The 10,394-nt window shown below is 45.4% G+C and overlaps 1 long non-coding RNA gene across 2 annotated transcripts; it reads left to right on the top strand.

Annotated features, from left to right (window-relative positions):
- Positions 1-32: 32 nt before the first annotated feature.
- Positions 33-3,598, top strand: LOC138416980 (uncharacterized). Of its 2 annotated transcripts, none has more exons than XR_011247925.1 (3): positions 33-275; positions 769-887; positions 1,177-3,598. It is a non-coding gene; the product is annotated as an uncharacterized lncRNA (long non-coding RNA). The 2 variants fall into 2 exon arrangements; XR_011247926.1 differs by having other exon boundaries at positions 35-275; positions 1,196-3,598.
- Positions 3,599-10,394: the final 6,796 nt, after the last annotated feature.

Raw genomic sequence — 10,394 nt, 5'->3', positions numbered from 1 at the left:
GGGGCGAGGCGGGGGGCGAGGCGGGGGGCGAGGCGGGGGGCGGGGCGGGGTGGTTTAGTGCGCAGGCGCCGTGGTCCGGGCTGGTGTAGTCGTGGGTGGCGGGGTCTCGGTTGTGTGGCTCCAGCTCCTGGCTGTCCTTCGCAGCACGGCGGAACAGGCTTGCGTCGTGCCTGGCCGGAGTCAGCCCTGCAGTCTCACAACCCTGACCAGCTGTGGAAGTTTTGATTTTTCTCGGGTTCCCCCCACGACATCTAAAGTCCCTCTTTTCCCTTAAGGTAATTCACAGTAGAAAATGCCATTACGACAGGCCAGGCAGTGTCACCAAGGCTCTCCTATTCCTGACCCCCATGTTCTTGTCTATTCCTGGAAGCGGCCCGGGTTCCTTGCTCCTGGGCAGGGCTGTCGTTCACGTAGCCGTTTCCTCAAGGTCCTGCTAGCCAGGGCTGCCCACGTGTCCCCTCGGCCCATCTCCTCTCCTGGCCACAGTGCGGCCGGCCTTCCAGCATCTCTTACTGTGGATGTGCACGAGACAGACGGCACTGGGCCAATGGGGTGTCAGTGCGCCCCTTGTGGACCTGGTCCTGGGAGAACCTTGGTGGTTCCTGAATCCCGGGGTCTTCCTGAGTTTGTTGTTGAGACATGGGCAGTTGAAAGTGAGTGGGTGCTGACAGGTGGGATGTAGGGACAAAAGTACTAAGACCAGGCCTGGGCAGGGGCCCGCGTTTGCTCACTGCCAGCACCTGGTGGGACACTGGCTTCATTTACCAGGTTGTGTGGCTGAACACCGACTCTGTTTGATCAGCTCCACCTTGGGCTCACAGTGCTACTGCTTCCCTGTTCTGGGTGACTGAACTTTAGCCCGCTCACAAGGAATAAACACCAGCCAGGTAAGTTCCCATCAACGTTTTGCCAGGCCTTCAACTGCTGTGAACACTGAAGAGTGCCTTTTGTGTAGATGGTTAAAGGTCACTGAGACCCTCCTCCTCAGGGGAGAAAGAACCTCTGGTTGGCATCAGTAACACCACTACTCCCCACAGTCAGATTCTATTTTTAGCTTTGGTCCCTTTCAGTTCCCCTGTACCCATTCGGCAGCAAAGAGTGCAGCTTTGAATGCCTGTGTATGTCACCCACAATAACTTCGTTGTTGGTCTATAAAATTGCTGCTTTCTCTTTCAGTCTCATGGTTCCTTCTCAGGTCGGAAAATATTATTCACTGTCTCAGCCACCCAACACAGGCCAAGCCAGGAGATCTGGATTGTTCAGGCAACACTTAATCAGCACCGTCCCTTGTTCCGTGAGTTTGCTGTCGTTTTTAATGCTACAGGATCCCAAGGACTATCTCTGTGCACATGTGTGGGTGTATCTGTGGGGGAAATGCCCAGAAGAGAAATTATAATGGTAGAGGATGTGTCTTTTGCCTTTTTAAAATATTGGATCCATATGGCTAAATTGGGCTTCCCAGGTGGTGCTAGTGATAAAGAACCTGCTTGCCAATGCAGGAGACTAAGAGATATGGGTTCACTCCCTGGGTCGGGAAGATCCCCTGGAGGAGGGCATGGCAACCCACTCCAGTATTCTTGCCTGGAGAATCTCATAGACAGAGGAGCCTGGCGGGCTATGGTCCATAGCGTCTCAAAGAGTCGGACACGACTGAAGGAACTTAGCACTGACGCATGTCTGAATTACTCATTACACATTGAACTAATTGGCCTGCCCACGGTAGTATATGGGAGCATGGGTTTCCCTGTCTTTTCACTACCGGAGTTCTTTCAAACCTTTGGATCTTTGCAGTCCAGTTGTACACCATTCTTTCTCACTACAACCATACAAATCTGCCTGCAATGAGGGAGACCCTCATTGGGTTCGATCCCTGGGTTGGGAAGATCCCCTAGAGAAGGGAAAGGCTACCCATTCCAGTATTCTGGCCTGGAGAATTCCATGGACTGTATAGTCCATGGGGTTGCAAAGAGTCGGGTACGACTGAGCGACTTTCACTTTCACAACCATGCAGTTTTTCAGAAAGCATTAAAAGTATATATTTTATTTATTTATTTTTGGCTGTGCTGGGTCTTCTTTGCTGTGTGTGGGCTTTCTCTAGTTGTGGTCAGTGGGCGCTGCTCTTTGCTGTGGTTCTCGGGTTTTTCATAGCAATCGTTTCTCTTGTTCTAGAGCACAGGCTCTAGGCGCTCCGGCTTCAGTAGTTGAGACTCTCAGGCCTAGTTGCCCCAGGGTGTGTGAAATCTCAGACCAGGGATCCAACTGGTGTCCCCTGCATTGGAGGGCAGGTTCTTATCCACTGCGCCACCAGGGCAGTCCAGTTTTAATTTACATTTATTTTAATATTTTGAAATCGTTGATCGTGGAACTGTGATGGCCTTGCTTCTGTCAAACTCACAAAATTTTCACCATGTTTCATAGGATTTCTAGCATTAATCTGTTTTACTGACATGGGCTTTGTATATGCTGTTTACTGCTTGGAAAGCTCTTCTCCCAGGTCTTTCCTTAGTAAAAGGCTATGGTCTGAATGCTGAACGCCAAAGAATTGATGCTTTTGAACTGTGGTGTTGGAGAAGATGCTTGAGAGTCCCTTGGACAGCCAGGAGATCCAACCAGTCCATTTTGAAGGAAATCAGTCCTGAATATTCATTGGAAGGACTGAGGCTGAAGCTGAAACTCCAATACTTTGGCCACCTGATCTGAAGAACTGACTCATTTGAAAAAACCCTGCTGCTGGGAAATATTGAAGGCAGGAGGAGAAGGGGACGACAGAGGATGAGATGTTTGGATGGCATCACTGACTCGGTGGAAATGAGTCTGAGTAAACTCTGGGAGTTGGTGATGGACAGGGACACGACTGAGTGTCTGAACTGAACTGAATGGTCTGAATGTGTGCATCTCCCCAAGTTCATAGATTCATGTCCTAGCCTTGAAATGATGGTGTCAGGAGGGAGGCCTCTGGAAGGTAGATGGCATTAGTGCCCTCCTAAAAGAGACTCTGGAGGCGATCCATCACCCCTTCTGCCACATGAGATTTCAGACCATGACTCTTTGTTTTATATTTTTAAATTTCCCTCAGCTTATTTTTTTCTGTCTGCTTTTTGTGGTGTATTCTGTTTTTTGTCTTTCTGATTAATTATCTCAATTTTCAGTCTTTTTAAAAACCTGATTTGTTTGCCTGCGCAGGCTCTAGTTGCGGCCATGGGATCTTTAGTTCCGGCATGCGCACTCTTAGTCGTGGCATGTTCCCCAGCCAGGGAAGGAAGCCAGGCCCCTGCTTTGGGGTCCCACAGTCTTAGCCACTGGACCACCATGTAAGTCCCAACATACCGAAATTTAATAAACATTTTTTTTTCTTTTTGAACTTTTTACTTAATGTTTTCAATTAGCAATATATCGTGATGTCGCAAAATTGAAAACATACAAAATAAAACATACAGTGATAGTGTTTTGAGACACGCTGTTTCCCTTCCTGGAGGCAACCACAGTTAACACTCGTTTGTATCTCCAGAGGAATTTAGTACATGCATACGCATTTCTGCATCTGCATGGGCTGGTTTCTGATATATTTTTCAATTGTAATAAAGTGGTTCGTCTTTAACCTTATTGTTCCATTACTTCTGAATTCACACTTCTGGGAACGTGCTTGGTGTCCATTTGTTGAGGAGACGCCAGGTGGCAGTATTCTACTGAGAGATGGAGGCCATGGACCAAGGGGAAGGGGCTTGTCGTGCCAAAAGTTAAATAGTGATTTCACGTGGTTTTCTTTTGCAAAATGGGCCTCTTCAGCCCTCTGGCAGTGAGTGCTGTGTAAGTGTGTAGGTAAATGCCCGCCCAGTTTTAACAAATTGAAGGGGACTTAGTTGAGTTTAAACTGTGGCAAAGTGGAGCTATAGGATCTGACATAGGACTCAGTTATGTTTAGTTTATTGAGAAAAAGTGTTTCTAATTTATTTTTTAATTGGGGGAAAATTGCTTTACAATTTTGTGTTGGTTTCTACAGAACAACAATGCAAATCAATCATAATTATATATATATATGTATATCCAACAGATGCTGAACTAGAGCTGGATTTTCCAGCCTCAGTGCCAAGCTGGGAATGCAGAGACGAGTCCAAGTTCAGGCTCTCAGAGTGTCTGTTCTGGAGGGAGACACTGAAGGGTAGCCTCAAGGGATGAGCAAAGGGAGGGTGCTGATTGGTAGAATGAGAGGAACAAAATGAATTTGAAGGAAGGAGAGGACTCTGCTTAGAAGAAAGACAGAAATATATATATGTATCCCTTCCTTCTTGTACTTCTCTCCCCTCCCTGCATCGCACCCTTCTAGGTCATCACAGAGCACCAGGCTGGGCTCCCTGAAACACAGTTTTAAAGCTGCTCCCAGTTCAGACTCCCTGACCAGGCTTCACACGTCTATATTTGCCTCTTCCCTCAGACTGTGACCTTGCAGTGACTTAAACCCACAAACAAATATTATCTGTGGGGTTGAAGTGACAACAGAAGCCCTCTTCTCCACGCTTCCCTTCACTTTAGAAGATGGATTAACTCCTTCCTCAGATGAGCCCCCGTCTCAGGCCCACGGCCACCCGATTCTCTCTTCTCCTGGATACGACACCTTACCAGTTTCTCCTTCCTTCTCCTGACCTTCTGGGCATGAGTATATATTTCCTAAATTGAAACCTCTCCCCCAGCAAAAGAGTGCATTCAATATTCCTTGTTCTGTATGGATTTTCCATTGAATAATACACCCTGGAGATAGTTACTGATCAATAAATACAAAGAGAAATTTTTTTTTTACGGTTTTAAAATATTTTGTTTTAATGTGGACCATTTTTAACCTCTGTATTAAATTCATTACGCCATTGCTTCTGTTTCTTATGTTTCGGTTTTTTGGCCCCTGAGGCATGTGGGATCTTAGCTCACTGACCAGGGATTGAACCCACACCCCTTGCATTGGAAGGCAAAGTCTTAACCAGAGGACCTCCAGGGAAGTCCCCCAAAAGAATAGTTTTTCAAGCTTTAAAAAAAATTGAGCTATAGTGTATTACAGCTGTTGGACAACCTGAATCTTAAGTGTGGGCTTGATATTTTGCATATGTTCACACCATTAGCACCACCAATCCCTCATGATGAAAGCAGGCCCAGCTCCCAGGAGGCCCTTTGGTCCCCTTCCTAGTAACCACAATGGTCCCTTTGGTGGCTGCATGGTGTGCTGATGCACGGTTGTGATATGCTTAGCCACATGCCTCCGGTCTTTGCAGTTAGACAAGACGGTCCCCTCACAGACCTTGCACACATTACCTCTTGTCTTTGCGCTTTTACAAGCCCAAGCTCATCTCACAAAAAACACATAAAACTAATTTGAACAGGGCTTTTCGATCTTGCTACTTCTTCCTGCTGTTTCTGTCTTTCTTCTAATCAGGTTCCTCGCCTTCCTTCAAATTCATTTTGTTCCTCTCATTCTACCAATCAGCACCCTCCCTTTGCTCATCCCTTGAGGCTACCCTTCAGTGTCTCCCTCCAGAACAGACACCCTAAGAGCCTGAACCTGGACTCGTCTCTGCATTCCCAGCTTGGCACGGAGGCTGGAAAATCCAGCTCTAGTTCAGCATCTGTTGGATAAACAAATTTGTGTGCCAGTATCTTAGACCTTATGAGGGTTACAAACACCAGAGCCTGCAAGGATCAAACCTCCATCTGCTAAACAGTCAGGCCACAAAACTATCCATAATAGGCGGTGGAGCAGACTCTGATGGCTTAGTTTAAGAGCTATAATTAGTCTCTCCCCCAGGCTTCTGCTTAGATGCTCTCCTGGGTAGTCACAGTGCATGCATCACAATGAGAAACTGAACATCAAAGCAACTTAGAACCCACACACCAAGGTTTAACAACTGTACTGTGTGTTAGTGGCCATGCTTACCTCTGGCTGGAGGCCCTCAGGCCCCAAGGCTTTGACCAGAACCCTCACACTTCTTTGCCCTTCCCTCTGATTCTTTGACCCCGGTCTCCCCCTCAGCCTGGGCTGACCCTTGAAAAGCTCTTAGAAAAGAGCCCTTGTGCCCTTGCTCCCCGTCGCTGCCCACTCTGTGTGCAGGGCAGCCACTGGCTATATCTGCTTCAACTCCAGCCTTCACTCAGCCAGGAGTCTTTTGCTTCACAGCATACTCTCAGATTCACTCCATCTTCGTTTGGCTCCCCTAGAAGAAAAGCCTGAGGCAGAAGGGAGCTGGGGTGTTAATCCATCGGCTCCCATCAGCTGTTGGTCAAGTGTTAATTCCCTTGGATGTCTGGCCTGCTGTATGTGCAAACCCTGGAAAGGGTTATTATTATTATTATCATTATTTTTGGCTGCCCTGGGTCTTCATAGTGATGCATGGGGTCTTGCTGCTGTGCCCTGGCTTTCTCTAGTTGCAGTGAGTGGGGGCTACTCTCTAGTTGTGGTACAAGGCCTTCCCATTGCAGGGGCTTCTCTTGTTGTGTGTGTGGGCTCAGTAGTTGTGATGCACGGGCTTCGTTGTCTGGCAGTGAGTAGAATCTTCCTGGACCAGGGATCAAACACGCGTCCCCTGCATTGGGCAGGTTGATTCTTAACCACTGGACTATCAGGGAAGTCCCGAGTAAATTATTTCTAAACATGCCTCTCAGTTTGTTTCTTCTGCTGTTTCCTTATGACTAGATTCAGATTAGGGCATCAGAAGTGGTGATATCCCTTTTCTATGCATCTGGTTGGAAGGCACTAGATATCGGTCTTTGTGGTTGCTGGTGTTGTTCAGTCCCATCACTTGGTCAGGGTGCCGTCTGCCTGGTTTTTCCACCATCCAGTGACTGTATTTCCTTGTGAAATTAATAAATATCTAGTGGGGAAACACTTTGAGACTGTAAAGATCCCTATACCCCTCCAAATTCTACCCATATCATTATCTATTGATAATTTTTCCTGAAAAAATTGGGACTCATTTTCTCTTTTGAGGGTATGAGGGTTGATGAGATGATTCAGAAAGCTCTGTGTTCTCTGGAAAAGTATACAGACAAGTGTTGGCCTGTTCTGGAGTGGTACATAAAAACACCAAGTTCAGCCAGGTTCTATTTACTCTGCTAACAGAAAATGACATCTTGTCTCCAGTGGCTTAAAACCAGCTCATGTTTTGGAATCTGCACTCTACCTTTTTAGACCTGGAGGGTGCATTTATGATTTGGTGAATTTATTTTTAAAGAATACTAAGGTTGTCCTCTATATTATGTATTAAAATGCAAATAGCAAAATTGGCTGACTCCAGTGGGAAAAGAAAGGCAATGCCAAAGAATGCTCAAATTACAGTACAATTGCACTCACCTCACACGCTAATAAAGTAATGCTCAAAATTCTCCAAGCCAGGCTTCAGCAATGCATGAACTGAGCTTCCAGATGTTCAAGCTGGTTTTAGAAAAGGCAGAGGAACCAGAGATCAAGTTGCCAACATCCGCTGGACCATCGAATAAGCAAGAGAATTCCAGAAAAACATCTATTTCTGCTTTACTGACTATGCCAAAGCCTTTGATTGCGTGGATCACAATAAACTGTGGAAAATTCTGTAAGAGATGGGACTACCAGACCACCTGACCTACCTCTTGAGAAATCTGTCAGGAAGCAACAGTTAGAACTGGACATGGAACAACAGGCTGGTTCCAAATAGGAAAAGGAATATGCCAAGGCTGTATACTGTCACCCTGCTTATTTAACTTATATGCAGAGTACATCATGAGAAATGCTGGGCTGGAAGAAGCACAGGCTGGAATCAAGATTGCTGGGAGAAATATCAATAACCTCAGATATGCAGATGACATCACCCTTATGGCAGAAAGTGAAGAAGAATAAAGAACCTCTTGATGAAAGTGAAAGAGGAGAGTGGAAAAGTTGGCTTAAAGCTCAACATTCAGAAAACGAAGATCATGGCATCTGGTCCCATCATGTCATGGGAAATAGATGGGGAAGCAGTGGAAACAGTGGCTGACTTTATTTTTTGGGGCTCCAAAATCACTGCAGATGGTGACTGCAGCCATGAAATTAAAAGACGCTTACTCCTTGGAAGGAAAGTTATGACCAACCTAGACAGCATATTAAAAAGCAGAGACATTATTTTGTCAACAAAGGTCCATCTAGTCAAGGCTATGGTTTTTCCAGTAGTCATGTATGAATGTGAGAGTTGGACTGTGCAGAAAGCTGAGCACCGAAGAATTGATGCTGTTGAACTATGGTGTTGGAGAAGACTCTTGAGAGTCCCTTGGACTGCAGGGAGATCCAACCAGTCCGTCCTAAAGGAAATTAGTCCTGGATGTTCATTGGAAGGACTAATGTTGAAGCTGAAACTCCAATACTTTGGCCACCTGATGTGAAGAGCTGACTCATTTGAAAAGACCCTGATGCTGGGGAGGATTGAGGGCAGGAAGAGAAGGGGACGACAGAGGATGAGATGGTTGGATGGCATTACTGACTCAATAGACATGGGCTTGGGTGAACTCCAGGAGCTGGTGATGGACAGGGAGGCCTGGCGTGCTGCAGTTCATGGGGTCGCAGGGAGCCAGACACGACTGAGCAACTGAACGGAACTGAACTGAGTGTGAAAAGGGGCTTCACTGGTGGTTCCAGTGGTAAAGAACCTGCCTGCTAATACAAGTTCGATTCTTGGGTCAGGAAGATCCCCTGGAGGAGGGCATGGCAACCCACTCTAATATTCTTGCCTGGAGAATCCCCATGGACAGAGGAGCCTGGTGGGCTACAGTCCATAGGGTCGCAAAGAGCCGGGCATGATTGAAGTGACTTAGCACACACAGAGGGAAAAATCAATAGCTGTTGCCTATGGGGTGGGAATGGGGGTGAGCTGGAGGTGGGGCTGGGTTGATGGAGAACTTTTTAAAAATTAATTTTTATTGGAGTATTGTTGCTTTACAATGTTGTGTTAGTTTCTGCTGTATAGCAAACTCAATCAGTCATACATGTATACCCTCCCTTTTGGATTTCCTTTCCATTCAGGTCACCACAGTGCATTGAGTAGAGTTCCCTGTACTATAATGTATGTTCTCATTAGGTAACTATTTCATATGTGCGTATGTATCAATCCCAGTCTCCCAGTTCCTCTCGTCCTTTCCCCCTTGTTATCCATACATTTGTTCTGTGTCTGTGTCTCTATTTCTGCTTTCAAATAAGATTATACCATTTATCTAGATTCCACAGATACACGTTAATATGCGATATTTGTTTTCTCTTTATGACTTTGTGTGAAGTCCACATCACTACAAAAATCTAATTTCATTCCTCTTTATGGCTAATATTCTATTGTATATACATGTACCACACCATCTTTATCCATTCCTCCATTGATGAACATTCAGGCTGCTTCCATGTCCTGGCTATTGAAAATAGTGCTGCTATGGACACTAGGGGGCAGGTATCTTTTTGAGTTACCGGTTTCAGTGAACTTTTTAAGGTGATAGAAGGTAATGCATCTTCATGGAGCAATTCAGAATGGGGCACCTTGGAGTCGAGAGTGACATTACACATGTTTTACCTAAAAATGCCACATCCCATTGTTCATTGCAGCACCATTTACAATAGCTAGGACAGGGAAGCAACCTAGAAGTCCATCGACAGATGAATGGATAAAGAAGTTGTGGTACATATACACAATGGAATATTACTCGGCCATAAACAGGAATGCATTTGAGTCAGTTCTAATGAGGTGGATGAACCTAGAACCTATTATACAGAGTGAAGTAAGTCAGAAAGAAAAAGATAAATATCATGTTCTAATGCATATATATGGAATCTAGAAAAATGGTACTGAAGAATTTATTTACAGGGCGACAGTGGAGAAACAGACATGGAGAATAGACTTATGGACATGGGGAGGGGGAGGAAAGGGTGAGATGTATGGAGAGAGTAACATGGAAACTTACATTACCACATGTACAATAGACAGCCAACAGGAATTTGCTGTATGGCTCAGAGAACTCAAACACGGGCTCTGTATCAACCTAGAGGGGTGGGATGGGAAGGGAGATAGGAGGGAGGTTCAAAAGGGAGGGGATATATGTATACCCATGGCTGATTCGTGTTGAGGTTTGACAGAAAACAACAAAATTCTGTAAAGCAATTATCCTTCAATGAAAAATAAATAAAAACCCACATACATACACACAATGGTGTACTAGAATCTATACATTCCAGTTGTTATTTTTAAAATAATATAACTGTAATAAAAATATAGAACACACACAAAAAAGATCAAGTCTATACATTCTGAAATAAAATTTACGATTTTAGTTTAAAATTTAAAAAATGCCCACAAATACATGTGGACTGCAGGTTAATGACAAACACGCTGAAGTGCTTAGTGGAAGGATGAGAATGTCAGCAGCTT

The sequence above is a fragment of the Ovis canadensis genome, chromosome 13 (genome assembly GCF_042477335.2).
Source record: "Ovis canadensis isolate MfBH-ARS-UI-01 breed Bighorn chromosome 13, ARS-UI_OviCan_v2, whole genome shotgun sequence".
Lineage (NCBI taxonomy): Eukaryota > Metazoa > Chordata > Mammalia > Artiodactyla > Bovidae > Ovis > Ovis canadensis.
This window is presented reverse-complemented; position numbering and strand designations above follow the sequence as displayed.